Source organism: Eptesicus fuscus, chromosome 15, assembly GCF_027574615.1.
Source record: "Eptesicus fuscus isolate TK198812 chromosome 15, DD_ASM_mEF_20220401, whole genome shotgun sequence".
NCBI classification, from domain to species: Eukaryota; Metazoa; Chordata; class Mammalia; order Chiroptera; family Vespertilionidae; genus Eptesicus; species Eptesicus fuscus.
The window spans coordinates 79,358,526-79,374,943 of NC_072487.1; the positions used below are offsets into that span (position 1 = coordinate 79,358,526).

A 16,418-nucleotide genomic window follows, 5' to 3' on the forward strand; every position below is an offset into this window, starting at 1 on the left:
CGTAATCACAGCTGCCGGGGCCCTGTCAGGCCGCTCCGCGTCTCCTTCAGTTATAATTATTACCCAAGACGGTGAAGACACGGCGAGGAGGAACCGAAACCCTGAGGGATGCCCAGGGGCCTGGGGGAGGGGGGCACCCCACTGCCCTGCCCTCCCCTCCCCCGCCGCCCCGGGACCAGGAGCGCAGACCTTCTGCAGGGCCGGGCTGTCTACCTGTGCACCTGGCCCCGGGGAGCGGGCAGAGCAGTGAGGGCGGGCGAGGGGCAGGGCACCTGCTGTCTCCGTCCCGTCCCAGCCCCTCCAGGGCAGCACCTGGAACCAAGAAGGCCCTCAGCCGCGCGGCCCAAGCCCTCTGGACCGGCTCCTTCTGTGAAGCGAGGGGTACCAGACACCCTCCAACGACCCTGGGTCCTGGCTGACCCGCCTGCGGCTCTGGGCAGCTCACCACAGAGCCGGCTGTGACCACAGGACACCGCAGCGAGCAGGGGCGGGTGGGCTGCAGGCGTGATGACGGGGCAGCGGCGGTGCCATCCCAAGCCTTGGCCTCAAGCCCACACCCAGGACCGAGCCCCACGCGGGACGGGGAGAGCCAGAGGGACCAGACCCTAGAGCCTGGGAGGGAGTCCCCTGATTTGGGACTTCGGACCTCAGAACCGGGAGAGCATAAATTTTATTTATTTATTAAAACATGGATTTTTAGAGAGATCTACTGATTTGTTGTTCCACTTATTAATGCTTTCATTGGATGATTTTCTTTAAAAAAAATTTCACTTGTTTTCTTACTTTTCTACCTTTTAAAATATATTTTTACTAGAGGTCTGGTGCATGAAAATTCATGCACTGGAGGGGGGGGTCCCTCAGCCCGGCCTGCTCCCCCTCACAGTCCGGGAGCCCTCAGGGGAAGGCGACGCCCCCATCACATCTCTGCTGCTGCCACTGCCGGGAGCGCAAGCCTCAGCCGGCCCTGGTTACCTGAGCCTCGGGCGGCCCTGGGGGCTGGGGGGCTGAGGGGACTGGGGGACTCCAGAGGCAGGCGTGGAGCAGTTGGACCTGCCTGGGGGTGGGCCCAGCCGTGCCGCACGCCTGCTGCCCCAGCAGGGCTGAGGGGACTGGAAGCTGCCATCTTGTGGCTGTGGGCGCTGCCATCTTTGAGGGCGTGGCAGTCAATTAGCATATTCCCTCCTTATTGGCTGTGGGCACTGCCATCTTTGTGAGGGTGTGATGGTCAATCAGCATATCCCCTCTTTATTAGATAGGATTGATTTCAGAGAGGAAGGGAGAGGCAGAGAGAGAGATAGAAACATCAGTGCCGAAACCGGTTTGGCTCAGTGGATAGAGCGTCGGTCTGCGGACTGAAGGGTCCCAGGTTCGATTCCGGTCAAGGGCATGTACCTTGGTTGCGGGCACATCCCCAGTAGGGGGTGTGCAGGAGGCAGCTGGTCGATGTTTCTCTCTCATCGATGTTTCTAGCTCTCTATCCCTCTCCCTTCCTCTCTGTAAAAAATCAATAAAATATATATATATATATATATGTATTTTAAAAAGAAACATCAGTGATGAGAATTGTTGATTGGCTGCCTCCTGCACGTCCCCTACTGGAGATGGAGCCCACAACCTGGGCATGTGCTATTGACTGGAATTGAACCCGGGACCCTTCAGTCCATAGGCCGACGCTCTATCACTGAGCCAAACCAGCTAGGGCCACTGGCTGATTCTGTGTGTGCCCTGACGGGGATCGAACCCGCAACCTTGGCGTATGAGGACGACCCTCTAACCCACCGAGTTGCCCGACCAGGGCCCACCCCACTGGTGGCACTTTGTTCAGCTGCCCCGGGAGCACACAGCCCCCACCCCACGTGGGCCTCGACCCTGCTGGCCGCGGGCTGACCCGCTCAGACCCAGACCACGTCTGCCAGGACCAGGTGGCCCCGGAGCCGCTGGGGTCGGTGAGGAGACGTGGCCTACGGGAGGCCACCTCTCTACGAACCCCACTTCTCATGCTCGTCGTCCGCAGGAGGGGACGCCAGGCTGGGGACACCTCCCCTCCTGCTTCACCCTCCTGGGCACATAGCCCCGGAGCCCAGAGGAAGGGGGGGGTAGTGCCCCGCAGCCCGGCCCCCGGGGCCCGTTCTCGGGACCCCCCTGCCCTTGCCGGTGGCGCTCGGCTCTCTTCTCTTTGCTGGTTTGGCGTTTCCCCCAATTTCCTGGCTTGCTGTTTTTCTTGGGGGTGGGGGTGGGAGAAACACAGGAAGAGAGGTCAGAGGGCCACGTGGTGGGGTCTCTGCTCCAGTCTGGGGTCCACGGGCCACACGCCTCTCCTCCCGGGACCCCTCACAGGCCACGGGCATGCCAACCAAACCGGGTTACGACAACGAACACGCATTCCGCGTCCTGTCCCCACCCCACGTGACCACGGGCACGGTCTCGGGTGGATCCCCCTCCATCGGCGGCCCCGTTTCCTGCCCTGCACCCCAGCCCCGCCCCTGACAACTGAGCCCCCCGGACCTCCCGCCTGCACGGGCCCTCATGCCCGCCGGGTGCTTGTCCGTCCGTGCGTCTGGCTGTCCGCCTCCTGGGCAAGCTCAGGGCTGAGCACATGCCGTGCCTCAGCAAGTCCCCCCGCCCCCCGCTTCTGAAACAGCGCCCCCTCCAGGCACTGAAGGGTTTCCATGTGCCCGGCCACACTGGGTTGAAGAGGGCCTCCCCGAATTCACGTCCACCCAGGACCTCAGAATGCGACCTTATTGGGAAACAGGGTCTCTCGGGACTAGTTAGGGATCTCACAACGAGCCCCCCTGGACTTAGGGGGCCCGCATCCAGTGCCGGGTGTCCTGGTAAGAAGAGGGACCTCTGGGCACAGACACAGAAGGAAGACGGCCACGGGACCGTGGACACGAAGATGGGAGCCCCAGGAGGAGCCAGCCCTGCCCACACCTCGATGTGGACCGTGGCTCCAGAGCTGAGAGGGTCCCTGTCTGTTGTCTCAAGCCCCAGGTTCATGGCCCGGGAGCTCCCAGGCTCACGCCCCCTCCGCCCCCTCCCACAGGGAGCAGACCTCACTGCCCTCGTCTGGGAGCTGGCAGACCCCACAGCAACCCCCGGGGCAGAGGTCACAAAGTGGGGGGGCCACACGGAGGAGGTGGGCTTGGCAGGAAAGGGGGAGGCGGGCGGGTCACAGGGGAAAGCAGGCAGGGACCCCGCCCACCCTCCAGCCAGGATGTCCGCACAGAGCCCCCCCCCCCCCCCCGGGGACAGGAAGCGGGATGCCCCCCCTTTGTTTCTGCCTCAGAGCTCACCATCTGCACCCTCCACTTCACACGTGGGGAAACTGAGGCCCAGGGCCCCCCAGCAGCACAGTGAGGGGTGGGGTTCAAATCACGAGACAACACTGGCCCTGGGCATGTCTCCACTGAGTCCTCACAATGGTCAGGCCCCGTGCAGTCCCAGCAGCCCCTGAGCCGTGCCTGCCTCTCGTCTGAGCTGCTGGGGGAGGGGGGCACCTGGCACCAGGCCCCCTGCTCCCCGCCTTGCCGTTCGCGGTGGTTTTACCAGGAGGCGCAGTGTGGCACGAAGCACGGCTGGTGGCCGGCACTGGGGTGCAGGACCCCCTAAGATCCCGTGGTTGCCAGGCGGACCACAAAGGGTCCCGCTCTGTGGGGTCAGGAAGATTTTCACCCCAAACCTGCTCTGCCCAGCTTCTTCAGTAAGTGGGACAGAGGGCGATGGAAGAGATCTTGAAGCTGGCGGACTGCAGCCTGCCCCCCATCAGAACCAGCGGGGGGACAGCTGGTGACGGACGAAGCAGCGACCTTCCGACCAGCTCCTGCCCCTCCCCAGGGAGGCGCTGCTCCCCGGGCTGCCCAGGCCCTGCAGGAGGCCAGGTGTGAGTCGGTCACAGGGTCGCCTGCTGCGTTGAGGCCGGTCTGGGACAGGAGCTGAGGAGCAAGTGCCGGGAGCTGGGAGCCCGGAGTCCAGGCCCAGCTTCCTCCACGGCCTGCCTGCCAGGCCCAGCGCGGAGGCGTCCCTCCCTTAACAAGCACCGTGACCCGGCGACAGGCCCGGGGGGTCGGGGACACCTGCTCCGGAGCCTCCTCTGGGTCCACCCTGTCCCGATGCCCCTCGTGTCCTCCCTGAGCCCCCCGAGTCCCCCCGCCCCCTCCCGCCACGGACCAGAGACGAGGCTGTGGGGAGGGGACTGTCCTGAGACACAGCCCAGGGACAGAGGCTGGGGGGCCCCCCATCCCGTCCTGGGAGAGTTGCTGGCGGGCAGTGCGGCCCCTGAGGATGCTCTGGCGGGAGGAGCTGAGCCTGCTGCGTCGAGAGCAGTCCCTTCGATGCTGTTCCCACACAGGAAGGTGTTGCAAACACAGACACGAAATCCGGCGGTTGCAGCCCCGCCAACCACCTGACGGGGTTCCCCACACGGCCAACCGCTGGGCCTGATGCCACTCCTGCCAGCCTCACCCCATGGGCGCCGCCCAACCCCAACCACCGCGGCTCCGGCCAGTCCGGGGCACGTCTGTGCAGAGAGGTCATGGGGCACCTGCTGCCCACCTGGCTGGGTCCCGAACGCCCTGGAGGTGGGCAGAGGGGCTCCCCGCACCCCGCCCAGCATCATGCTGGACACCCCAGGGCCCAGGAAGCCAGGCTCCCAGGAGACACATGGGCGCCACCGAGTCCCGAGAACGCAAGTCCTGGGGCTCCCAGCGCCCCTCCCCCAGCGCCCTCTCCCCAGGACAGTGAGCTCACCCTCACGCGCGCTCATCCACACCCAACTGTGGCCTGCGGCACCTCCGAGAACCAGGAGACATCCCTGGCAGGTGACCGGGCCTGGCAGCGTCCACACCCCAGGTGCCCCCTGGGGCAACAGTGGGAGCAGGGCCCCTGGGAACAGAGCTCCACTGGGGAGGGGAGAGGGCGGGGTGGGCTGGAGGGCAGAGCCTACCACTTGGTACGCGCCCCCCCCCCCCCCAAACGGGGCAGAGGAAGCCAAGGGCTCCCCTCTCCTCCCTACAGTTAGGAGCCAGGCCACCTTCAACCTCTATTTTCTTAAAAGCTTTTTTTTTTATTTTTTATTAAAAAAAATCCAATTATAGCACAAATCTCTCAGCAGGGGTCAGTGTGGAATAAGAATAGCCAGAGTTAATGGACATGACACAGGCAAGATTAATGCCTAAAGGGTTTCCGAAGTTGTATGATGCAGATTTCATTAACATTTTAATTGTAATGTATCTTTTTAATCTTCTCTCACCCTAATGGTTTTATATCCAAAAGAAGAAATAGGAAGAAAAAACTGCTGACAACAACAAAAAGTATCAATATACCAAATTTAACAAAGGCGCTTAGCAGTGCGACGGAAACCAAATTAAATAGCACAACTATGTTAACATTCTGGTTTTCTAACAGCACGAAAGTCAGGACGCAGCCAAAGCCATCCCTTCCCCGTTCCGGCAGGCGCGGGCGAGGACGGAGCCAGGGCGGCCGGAGGGAGGGCCCAGCACCGCCTTTCCGTTCTCCATGGCGGAGGGGGCTCCCTCCGAGGCCCCAGCAGCCCCTGCTCCCCACGGGCTGGACGCCAGGAAATGCCAATCTTCAGAACATACTAGCCATCAGGGCGGGAGCCCCCGGTACCTCAGGATGGGGAGGGGTGCCCCATAAGGAGGGGCATTTGGTGGGGCAAGGGCTGGGCCGAAGAAAGCGGGCACCCGCCCCCCCAGGCCCACGGGGAGGCCCGGAAGGCTCTGAGCGGCACCACTACCTCCAGTTTTCAAAGGTGTTTTCTCCAGAAATACAACCAACCCTGACCACTCAGGGCCCGGGCTTTTATTTATTTATATTTGATATATTTGTAGTGATTTCAGAGAGGAAGGGAGCGGGAGAGAGAAACAGAAACATCAATGATGAGAATCATTGATCAGCTGCCTCCTGCATGCCCCCCTCTGGGGATGGAGCCCGCAACCCGGGCATGTGCCCTTGACCGGAATCGAACCCGAGACCCTTCAGTCCGCAGGCTGATGCTCTATCCACTGAGCCACACCAGCCAGGGCCAGATTTTTATTTTCAATCAATAAACGCTCCTAGAGCAGCAAGCTTGTGCTTGACCCTTCGCCCCCAATCCAGCTCCCCCAGGACCACACCCCCAGGTCCAGGCGGCCCTCAGGGACCGAGGCTGGGCCTGGGACACAGCCCGAACGGTGGCTCACCCCAGTGACTATATATGGGCACTTTCAGCCCCTTCGGACCCGCCCCCGGCACTGCCTGCTTCCCAGGCTCAGGGCAGGCACTGGGCGGGGCCCAGGAGCTCCCGGCCCATCCATGGCCATGTGCCCTCCTGGATGCCAGGGCCCTGGCTGCGGGGGAGGGGCAGGATTCCTTCGGACAGGCCAGAGCCAGCCTCGCTCCCCCTGAGACCGGGGAAGCGTCTCAGAGAAAAGAACACTTCCATCCTCCCTGGAGACTGGGAAGCAGCCTCCCCTTAAAGGAGCATGTCCCTCACTGGCTCCAGCCCACTTCCCGGGGGGCGGGCGGGGGCCCTGGGGAGGCCCCCCAGGCCAAGCCCGTGCAGCACAGGGGCCCCAGGCCAGGCCTGCTCACTCAGCCTCCCAGCACCTAATAAGGAAGCTGCCATGTAGCGCCGTGAGGCACAGGGAGGGCTCAGAGAGGGTGAGCTACCCCCCCAACTTCACACAGCTTCGGGGCGCACATGACCTGGGAGAGACTGAAGGGCTGGTGCCCTCTGCTTGCCTGCACACAGGCCCAGCCAGCGGTGGGGGCGGGCGGGGCCGAGAGCCCAGATGCCCTCCCAGTCCTGTTCCCCGTGCTCCCAGCCCGGGCAGCCATGGGGCACGGGTGCCCCCCCCCCCAGGATGCCAGCCACAGGCACCAGGGAGCCATGCTCCTTCTAGACGCGGCGTGTCCGCCCCATCCCCCTGGGGAGACCCCCACGGGGTCACCTGCTTCCCAGGCCTGATCCTGAAAGACCAAGGCCAGCCCCGCGGAGAGGAAGCCGGCGCCCGGCGCCCACCATGTCGGCAGCTGCAGGTGCAGAGGCAGCCGCGCCCCCAGCATATCTCACTGATGACCTCATCCGGCCCGGCCTGGTGAGAGCAGGAATTCGCTCAGAGAAACCCAGGCCGAGGCCAGGGCCCGCCTGCCCCCGAGGTGAGCCGTGCCTCAGGCCGGTTTTCCCAGCCCGCACCCTGGGTCCAAGGCTGGAGGGCGGGAAGGGCACGACCTCTCTCGGCACACAGAGAGAGGAAACCGGGAGGGTGGGGCTGGGAGAGACACAGGCCTCACCCAGGGGTGGAGGTGGGCCAGACGGCTCCCCTCAGGGAAGAAGAGAGGGTGCCCTACAGGAATGAGGCCCAAGGGAGCCGGTCCCACACAGGCCCTGCTGGCCCCTCACCAGCCGTCAGACCCCGGGCCCAGCAGACGCCATGAGCCCCTACAGTGTGCTCTGCGCAGCCTCTGCTCAGCGGGAGCCGCCGGGGTCTAGCAGGGGCTGGGAACACCTGCCCGGGAACCCCCAGTGGCACCACACCACAGGGTTGACTCCCCCTCAAAGACCAGGCCTGGGAGCCAGCCCCAGGCTCCTGGGCCGGCAGGCCACCCTTCCTCAGTGTCACACGTGGGGTGGGGGTGGGGGTAAGCAAAGGGCCTGGTTCTCCTGAGGAACGTGCCGGAGTCTGGAGCGAGGGCCTGATCAGTTCTCGCTGCGTCTGAGGGGTTGGGCAGACACTCACCACCCGCCCCCCCAGTCCCCCCCGCCCAAGGCGGCTCCTCTCACCCCCACAGCCCAAGGGGACAACACCAGCCCCGAGAGACAAGGCCAACCAGAGCGCAGGTGAGAGAGCGCAGGTGGGCGGCAGGGCAGGTGGGCGGCGGGGCAGGTGAGAGAGCGCAGGTGGGCGGCAGGGCAGGTGGGCGGCAGGGCAGGTGGGCGGCAGGGCAGGTGGGCGGCGGGGCAGGTGAGAGAGCGCAGGTGGGCGGCAGGGCAGGTGGGCGGCAGGGCAGGTGGGCGGCAGGGCAGGTGGGCGGCAGGGCAGGTGGGCGGCGGCAGGGAGGCGGAGGGAGCCGGGTCCCAGGTGTCTGAGGTCTGTGTCCCTGCATTTGGGGAGCACGGGCCTCAGGGGGCGAGGTGCAGAGTGCAGTGTGGGAGCCCCCGAAAGGGCCAATGCCCCGTGCTGACCTTCTGTCCCGTGAGGGGCCCTGGGGCCAGCACAGCCCATGACACAGGCCTGGCGAGCAGGACCCCAGAGGGGAAGGTCCGAGGGGACGGGGCTGTGAGGACCACTGCCATCGTCCCTCTTACTGGCACCGCACGCTCACGTTTGGTGAGAGAGAGGTTTGCAGGGTTCTGCAGTCGCCATGAGCCCACCTCCCCAGGGGCCCCTCGGGCACACGTCTGTGACCAGAACCCGGGGGCATCAGTCAGCCCAGCCCCGGCCCCGCTTGACATCCTGCAGGAGACGGCGTGGCTCCCGTGGAGGGGGGTGTGTGGGGGGGTGGACGAGCGAGTGTCACCAGCTGGGTATCAGACAACGCATCCAGCGCCGTGCCGGCCTGGGTGTGACCACTGACCACGGATCTCCGGCCACTGAGCGGGGACAAGTGATACCTCGTTCTGTCTGCACGCCTCCCGGCGGCTCCCGGGACAGCGGGGCGAACCCCTAGGTCTCATCTTCTGTGTCCCTGGCTGGGGCTCCAGCTCAGGTGCCACCCAACAGGGGAATGGCCCGGGGGAAATGCCCGCAGGCCTGGGGGCACCGTGGAGCGGTTCAGTGCGCCACCGGGGAGGGAGGGTGTGCTGGGAGCTGGGAGGAGCGCGCGCCTGACCCTTCTCCTCCTCCTTGCTGCCAAGCCTCGTTTCCTCATCCGTAAAATGGGCCAACAATGGAGGGAGGCAGCTCTCCGGTCCTGTGAGTCTGAGTAACACAGAGCCTCCGCTGGAGGGGGAGGGGAGCCCTGGAGGGAAACCTCCGCAGACCAGCCAGCCAGCCAGGGGGAGCAGGAGGGGGCCGCTAAGGGGGAGGCAAGGAGAGACCCCTTTACTGATGGTGAGCTCTGAGCTGGGGGGGGGGGGCAGGAAGCTGCTATCCCCCACCTCCCGTTCACCCACCCTGAACTCTCCACCCCCCCCAACCCCCCCACGGGCTCAGGGACCACGAGCAGCCAGAGGAGGCCCGGCTGGGTCCCAACAGTCCCGGGAAATACCCCTGGGAAGAGGGCGCCAGATGCCCATGGGCCCGGAGGGGGAGGGGGACCGAGGGAGCCCAGCTCCGGAACCGCCTGCAGCAGCAATCCCCGGGAGAGCGGGCACTCACCAGCCCAGCGGGGAACCGGAGGTGACCTCTGACCTCGTGACCCGCTCACCCCGCAGACCGGCCCAGAGTTGTGCGCGGCCAGCTCAGGGCTCACACCTGGGCTTCCCGGGAGGGGCCCGCGCCCCAGACCCCCGCACGCAGGACACGACTGCGACGGCAGGTGGGACCCCTCCTGGCAGTGCCGCCGCCCCGGACTCCCCCAGTGTGTGTGTGTGGGGGGTACCCCCGATCCTCCCTCCCCAGATTGGGGTTCGCGCGGAGACGGAACCGGGGCAGTGATGCCCTTAAAGGGGTCCCACCGGGACCGGAAGGAGACGTGCAAGGCCCGACTGATGGGGACCCGCCTCGGACCCTAGCCAGGGTGGGAGGGTGCGTCCCCCTAGCCCTGGCCCCGGGTCCAACGCACCCGGGCTTCCCCGCCCCGCGGGATGCGCTCGACCGGCCCAGTTGCGGGGGAGGAGAAGGCGGGAGGGGGGGCAAGTGTCCCGAGAGGCCGGCGGGAGGGAGACGCCCGAGGAGGGGTGCGGCTCGGGGAGGGCGCCCCCTAGACCCCGGCCCCGCGCACCCCGCTGGGCGGGCGCCGCGCGAACTTGGGCTGCGGGCCGGCGGCGGACACTGCGGCAGCGCGGGCGGCGCGGAGTTCGGGGAAGTGCGGGGACCCCGCGCCGAGGGGGTGCCTGCGGGCGCCGAGGGGGTGCCTGCGGGCCGAGGGGCGTACCTGCGGGCCCGGCCCGGGGCGGCCTGCGGCGGGGCGGCCGCGGCGGCAGGAAGTCTCGCGTCCGCGCTGCGCTCACATGGACTTTCTCCGCCTCGCCCGGCACCGGCCGCACCGCGGGGCGGGGCGCGGGGAGGCGCGGGCGGTTAAAGGGACAGCGCCCGGCCGCGCGCGCTCGCCACCAGGTGGGCCTGGGAGGGGGGCCCGGGAGGGGTGTCCCGGGGAGCGGGGACCCCGTCTAGGGAGCCGGGAGGGGGTGGCCCGGGCGTGGGGTCAGGGGCTCAGTGGGAGGCGGCAGCCCCCCTCCCCCGCCCCCCAGCGCCGCCTTCCGGAGCTCCAGGCGTCGGACTCTGCACCGCGCACTGGGCCGGGGCGGGCAGCGGGGCAGGTTAGGGCCGCGGCGCCCACCTGCACGGACCCGGGAGGCCCCAGGCCCGCCCCCCACTCCCGTCGGTGCGCCCCTCCCCGCGGCGGCCGCGTGTGCACGGAGCAGCCTGCAGGATGCGCGCCCAGTGGGGTTCCGGGCCGAGGGGGTGCGCGCCTCGCCCGGCTGACCCTGAGCGGCCAGGAAAGCTGCGATGCGGGAGCCCGTGGGCACAGGCCTGGCACTGCGGGCGGCGGGACGGGTCTGCCTGCAGGCGGGTGTGAGCCCGGCTCACTCGTGAACTGAGGTGCGGCTCTAAAACAAGTGCAGCAATAAAGCCGCCCACACACCCGGAGGGACCCACAAACGCCGCCCCCAGTTGCCTGCACCTGCCCTGGAGCCTGGGGTCAGGACGGCTGCAATGGTCCCCCAGGGCTGAGGCGGCCTGGCTCCCTCACCCCCACCCCCACCAGGGGCCTTGCAGGAAAATGGGGGTGGCACCAGGACAGTGGTCCCCAGCACGGGGTAAGTGAAGAGCAAGGCACCTCCCCCCCCACCCCAGACTACATTCTGGGGCCCGTGGGGGTCAGAGGCTAAAGCCCTGCAGGACAGTTAGCCAAGGTCATTCCTAGGACAAATGTCAGAGCCTTCGTCCAAATATCCCTGGACCCCAGGCTCATGCTAGGTACTTGACCTTGGTGGTAGACTGACCCCCAGTCCCAGCTTGAACCCTTAAGGACTCTGGGCACCCCCCGGAACCCCACTTACTAGACATGGCCCCAGGTCCCACTGCCATCCAAGCCCTCAGGGCAGCCTGTCTTCCTGAGACGTCAGGTGGTGTGGCTTGTGCTCCTGGCCCAGGAGGTGCCGGTGAGAGAAGCAGGTAAACTGCCCACCCCGGGGCCAGCAGAGCTCGGGGCCAGGTGGGAGGGACCATGCCCGGGCCCCGCAGCTCCGCCGCCCAGGATTCCCGGGGCTCCTCAGTGCTGTTCATGATGTCAGACATGCAGACTCCCCGGGGTCCTGGGAAGTTGGCTTCCACATGTGACAGGTGTGAGCAGAGGCAGATGCTACCTGCTTCCAGCCATAAGCAGCCATCCACTCCCTCAGGTCCTCCCATAGCCGGGTGTGTGTGTGTGTGTGTGTGTGTGTGTGTGTGTCACTGAGGAGGGGACCCACACAGGACCTGGAGGGGTGACTGCCTCACTAGCAGCAGGTGGGGACAGGGCGAGGGGGTAGCTGGGGAGCCTGGGCACCGGGGAGCCGCCCCAAGTGCTGACACTCAGGTTGTCATCGCTCATTTTCTAAATGTCCACGAAAGCCTTCCTTAGAGAGGACATTTGGAAAATATTAGCGTATTTAGAAGACAGCAGACAACCAGAAACCTCAAGGACCGTGGGGCTGGGCACACCTGCCCTACACCTACACCTGCACGTCTTCAGGCCTCTGCTGCGTGTTCCGTGTGTGTGTGTGTGTGTGTGTGTGTGTGTGTGTGTCCACCACAGTTCTCACAATGATCTCTTTTTCCTCCTGTTTTACCGAAATGCAGCTTGGATGGGCTCACTCACACAGGGTCCCCGGCATGCCTTACTGGGCGGAGAGAACCCGAACCCCCGAGGGGTGGGGCTGAGAAGCTCCCGCCCTTCATTTGATCTGTGATTATTCAGATACTGGGGGGGGGGGGTTCCCTCAGCCCCACCTGCACCCTCTCCTAGTCCGGGACCCCTCAGGGGATGTCCACCTGCCAGCACAGGCCCTGGGGGGATCGGACCTAAGCCAGCAGTCAGACATCCCTCTCGCAATCCGGAGCGCACTGACCACGGGGGCAGCTCCTGCATTGAGCGTCTGCCCCCTGGTGGTCAGTGCACATCATAGCGACCGGTCGTTCTGCCAGTCCTTCCACCGGTTGGTCGATTTGCATATTAGGGCTTTATTATATAGGACTGTGACCAGTCAGCCTGCTGCTGGCTGATATGCAGGCGTGGCCCTGAGGGGTCTGATTAGCTCTGAGCCCCTCTGAGGTGCCCACAAGGGTCAGGGAGGCCAGCCTGGCATCTGGGCCTGAGCTTTCCTGCCCTGAGGCTTGACGCCCCTTTTATTCAGAGAGCATCTGCCTGGGGAGGGACATCACAAGAGATAAATCTGCACATGGATGAGCCACCAGGGGGGGTGTCAGGGTTGGGGTGCTGGGTGCATTGGAGCCATGCTTTGGCCTGGTCACCTGTCTGTGCTCTGCCGAAGCCTTTGGTACCTGAGGGGTGAGGGGCTCTGTGTGAACCGAGACCCACTGGGCCACACCAATGCCTTCTCGCTCCACTCTCGTTCCTGCGCTCCAGGTAGTTCAGAGCCCCCCTCCCCCCCCCCCGCCTGCGGCCACCAGGGCTCTGCGTGGACCTCGGGTGCACGGCCTTCGCACTAAAAGCAAGTGGGTGGGACCGCGTGCTGCAGCCCCGTGCTAGGAAGAGCTCACTTCCTCCATCCGAGGCTCATCCCAGAGAAGGACGAGGGCGTCAAAACTCACTCAGCCGCTGCTGCCCTGGCCTGTCTGCCTGGGTGGTTGGCTGCCGCCTGGAATGGGACAGGGCCCCACAGAACCCCTCACCCCACAGGACAGGGCCCCACGGGGCCCCTCACCCCCAGGGATAGGACCCCACGGAGCCCCTCACCCCACAGGACAGGGCCCCACGGGCCCCTCACCCCTCATAACAGGGCCCCACGGAGCCCCTCACCCCAGGGACAGGGCCCCACGGAGCCCCTCACTGCGCCTCAGAACTGCCCTCCCACCTCCACGCAGAGGACGGCAGCTGGTCCTGGAAGCCCCATTCCTCCAGCTGCCGGGCCAGGCACCTGGGGCTTCTTGTCGCCTTTCCGACCCCAGATCCAATCTTTCCCAGGCTGACGGCTCCGCTTTAAAACTGGGTCAGGAACCCAACAGCTATCCCCTCTCCTGGCCCACTCCCCTGCTCAGGCACTGCTGCAGCCCCATAACTGACGCCCCTCTTCCGCCCAGTCTGTGTGCACAGGCAACGGGAGACGCTCATGACCATGGCAGGGCACACCCCTCCCCTGCTCGGGCCCCTCGGGGGCCCCACACTCAGCCCGGCTTGGTCCCTCGGCAGCTCTGGCCCCGTGGGACAGGCTCCCCCAGTGTCCTGTGGGGTGAGGGGCTCCGTGGGGCCCTGTCCTGTGGGGTGAGGGGCTCCGTGGGGCCCTGTCCTGTGGGGTGAGGGGCTCCATGGGGCCCTGTCCTGTGGTGCCTGGCACGGCTGCATCACAAGGGCCCAGACCGCTGCCCACCTGTCAGCTCTGGTGCCTCTTCGCTGTCCTCAGTGTCCAGGGCGCCCGGTCAGCAGGGAGGGAGCAGCAGGCAGGGCCAGGCCTTTGCCCGGGACTGCTGGCCTGAGAACAGACTCCAGCACCACGGACGGCACTGCCCCTCGTCCCGTTGGCCGGTCCTGTGTGGGGACGGAGCCCCCCGCACACCCCGCACCACGGCCCCGTCTAGGGGTGGGAGTGGGTGTTTCATGGGGCAGAGTCAAGGGCGCGGGATGGAGGGCCCTGCTGTCCACAGCGGTCACCTTGGCCCCAAATCTGACAGTGCATCTTGTCGTAATCTCCCCGTTCTGGCCACACAGCTGACCTACCCCCCTCCTCCCAAGACCTTTGTGCGGCTTCCGGAGCCTCCCCTCCTCTGCCCTCCCCTCGGCCCTACCTGAGACCCGAGCGCCCTGCTGACCACCAGCTGTGGCCAGGCACCCGGTGGACGGGGTCAAACACCGGCAGCTCAGACCCCCAGCTCCAGGGAACCTGGTGCCCAGGTAGAGTCTCCAGTCGGGGTCTGCAGGGGCGGCAGCAGGGCAATCCCAGGACCCATGCATTCAGATCGGGTCTGGTCCTGTGAGGCAGACCGGGGTGGGGGTGGGGGGGGGGTGCCCTCGGGGTCTGCAGTGATGTGGCTGTTAGCAGAGCCCCCTCTCTGAGCAGGGCCGGGCTCCCCCATGTTGTATTAGCTGCTGGTGTCCTCAGTCAGGGTCAGCCCACACCATCCACTGACCCAGGGGTGTCCCCAGGCTGAATGCTGGCCCCTGACCTCTCTGGACCTCATTCCCGAGCCCCTGCTGGCCACCCCTGTCACCAGAACATCTTAAAAGGATCTGGTGCCTCTATGCCATGGGGAGTGGGGGTGGGGGGGAGGGGGCATCCCCAGGACGAGGCTTCGGTTCCACAGGCTGGAGCTCAGGCCCAGGAAGCCAGCTCCTCTGAGCCTTGCCTGGGCCCCCCCTGCGCTGCCAGGGACACTGCTCACCACACCTGGTCTGACTGCCAGGAGCCCAGGGATGCGGCTCAGGGGCACAGCCAATGAGCACTCATCACCATGCACCGGGGCACCCAGGGGAGAGGAGCCCACAGGAGAGCCTGGGTGCTGAGGGCACAAGGCCCCCTGTGCCGATGGGGGAGCCTGCCCTGCCCCCCCAAACACACACTGCCAGCCCAGTGCTCCTGGGGCCGGACGCTCACCTGCTCCCGAGGGTGTGAGCAGCTGCAGACACTGGAGCAGGGCCTCTGTAACCACCCACAGAGCTGCCCCCCTCAGTCCCCAGGGGCCGGCTCCCTGGGCCTTACTCGCAGCTGAAGGGTGAACAGGCAGCTGGGTTCATACCATTCACCGTGCAGCCCCTCACTTCCAAAACCTGGGAAAGCTCGCCCGGTTCTTGTTCATTCACCGTACAGACCAGGCGGGAACGCGTCCAGTTCAACGCCTCCTCAGGCCCTCGACCTGGCCTGTAACTCGGGCACAGATGGGCTCCCGAGAGCAGAGGTCCCTCCACTCCCAAGAGGTCAGCACTGGGTCGGCCGCAGCCGCGCCACCCAGACAGGGACAGCTTGTCCTGCACTGGGCCCAGCGTGGGCCACTGTCCGCACCTCCACCAGGTGGAAGGGAGCCTGCACAGGGAGGCCCCCCCCGCCCTGGCTCACCCAGCGGCCACACCGGGGGCAGGCCCTCATCCTTCGGCCGCAAGCTGCTCAAGGCTGCCTTGAAGGTGGGGATTGCACACCTGGTCCCGGGCTCCTCCTGGTCCTGGTCCGGGGGCGGCCTCTGCTTTCACAACCACCTTGTGCAGCCCACGCTGACCACTAGGCACAGCCACCTCTAGGGCATCCCGACCCAGGCTCTGACTCAGGCCCTGCAAGGCCTGGCGCCCTGTGTCCTGGGCCAAGGGCAAGCAGGGCCTGGGAAGGGGTGTCTGCACAGGTGTGTCATGGTCCCTACCTCCTGGGCCTCAGCCTGGCCTGGGGTCGGCTGCCCCGGTCTGAGTGAGCGGGGCGTGCCCTGGCAGCTGAGGGTGCCCGGGGACCGGGGGGCATCTGTGAGCTCTTCCAGGAGGCCTGGACTCCATGGAAGGAAACTGGGTGAGTATTTTGGTCCCTGAGCGAGAATCAGGGCAGCACGTTGCCTGTGTGTGCCTCTTCGGTTTAAATCGGATCCTCCAAGCTTCTCCCTTTTTTGTCCTAAATTTCCCTCCAACATTTGGAGCAGCTGTTTGAGCAGCTGCTGCCTCCTGCTCCGGAGAGGCTGAGGGTCGGGCGGCTGCCGCGGTCACCTCCTCCTAGGCGTGCAGGGTGGGCACGCGGCCTGGACACGGGTGAGAGCTGGGCACACACTCCTGGGGACGGGGCTGGACGGGGCTTGAGCGACCTCAGCGCAGCAGCTGGAAACACCCAGGTGAGACAGGTGGAAGGACTTCCGGGGCCAGGCCCTTGGGCAAGAGACGTCCTGGCAGGGAGGCCCAGCTCCGAGCACGGAGTGACCCTGGACGCGACCGTCCGTAAAGGGAGCAGGGCGCCTACCGACAGGCCGGGACACAGGGACACGCTACTGTCTGCTTGTGTGTCCCCCAAATTCATGCTGAATCCCAACCCCCCGTTGGTTAGGCTGGGCTCCTGGCGGTGAGGCTGTTGGGAGGTGACTGGGATCGGCGCCTGAGGAGGCTCCGGGGAGCCCCTGGCCCCTCGT

At 66.0% G+C, this 16,418-nt stretch overlaps 1 protein-coding gene across 1 annotated transcript in view; it reads right to left on the reverse strand.

Moving 5' to 3' along the window:
* Positions 1 to 10,106, reverse strand: part of NACC2 (NACC family member 2) — a 40,600-nt gene extending 30,494 nt beyond the window's left edge. Inside the window, exon 1 of the mRNA XM_054727143.1 lies at positions 10,042 to 10,106. The gene's annotated coding sequence lies outside the window, so the exon portion shown is untranslated. The remainder of the gene's footprint in view (positions 1 to 10,041) is intronic.
* Between the last annotated feature and the right edge of the window lie 6,312 nt (positions 10,107 to 16,418).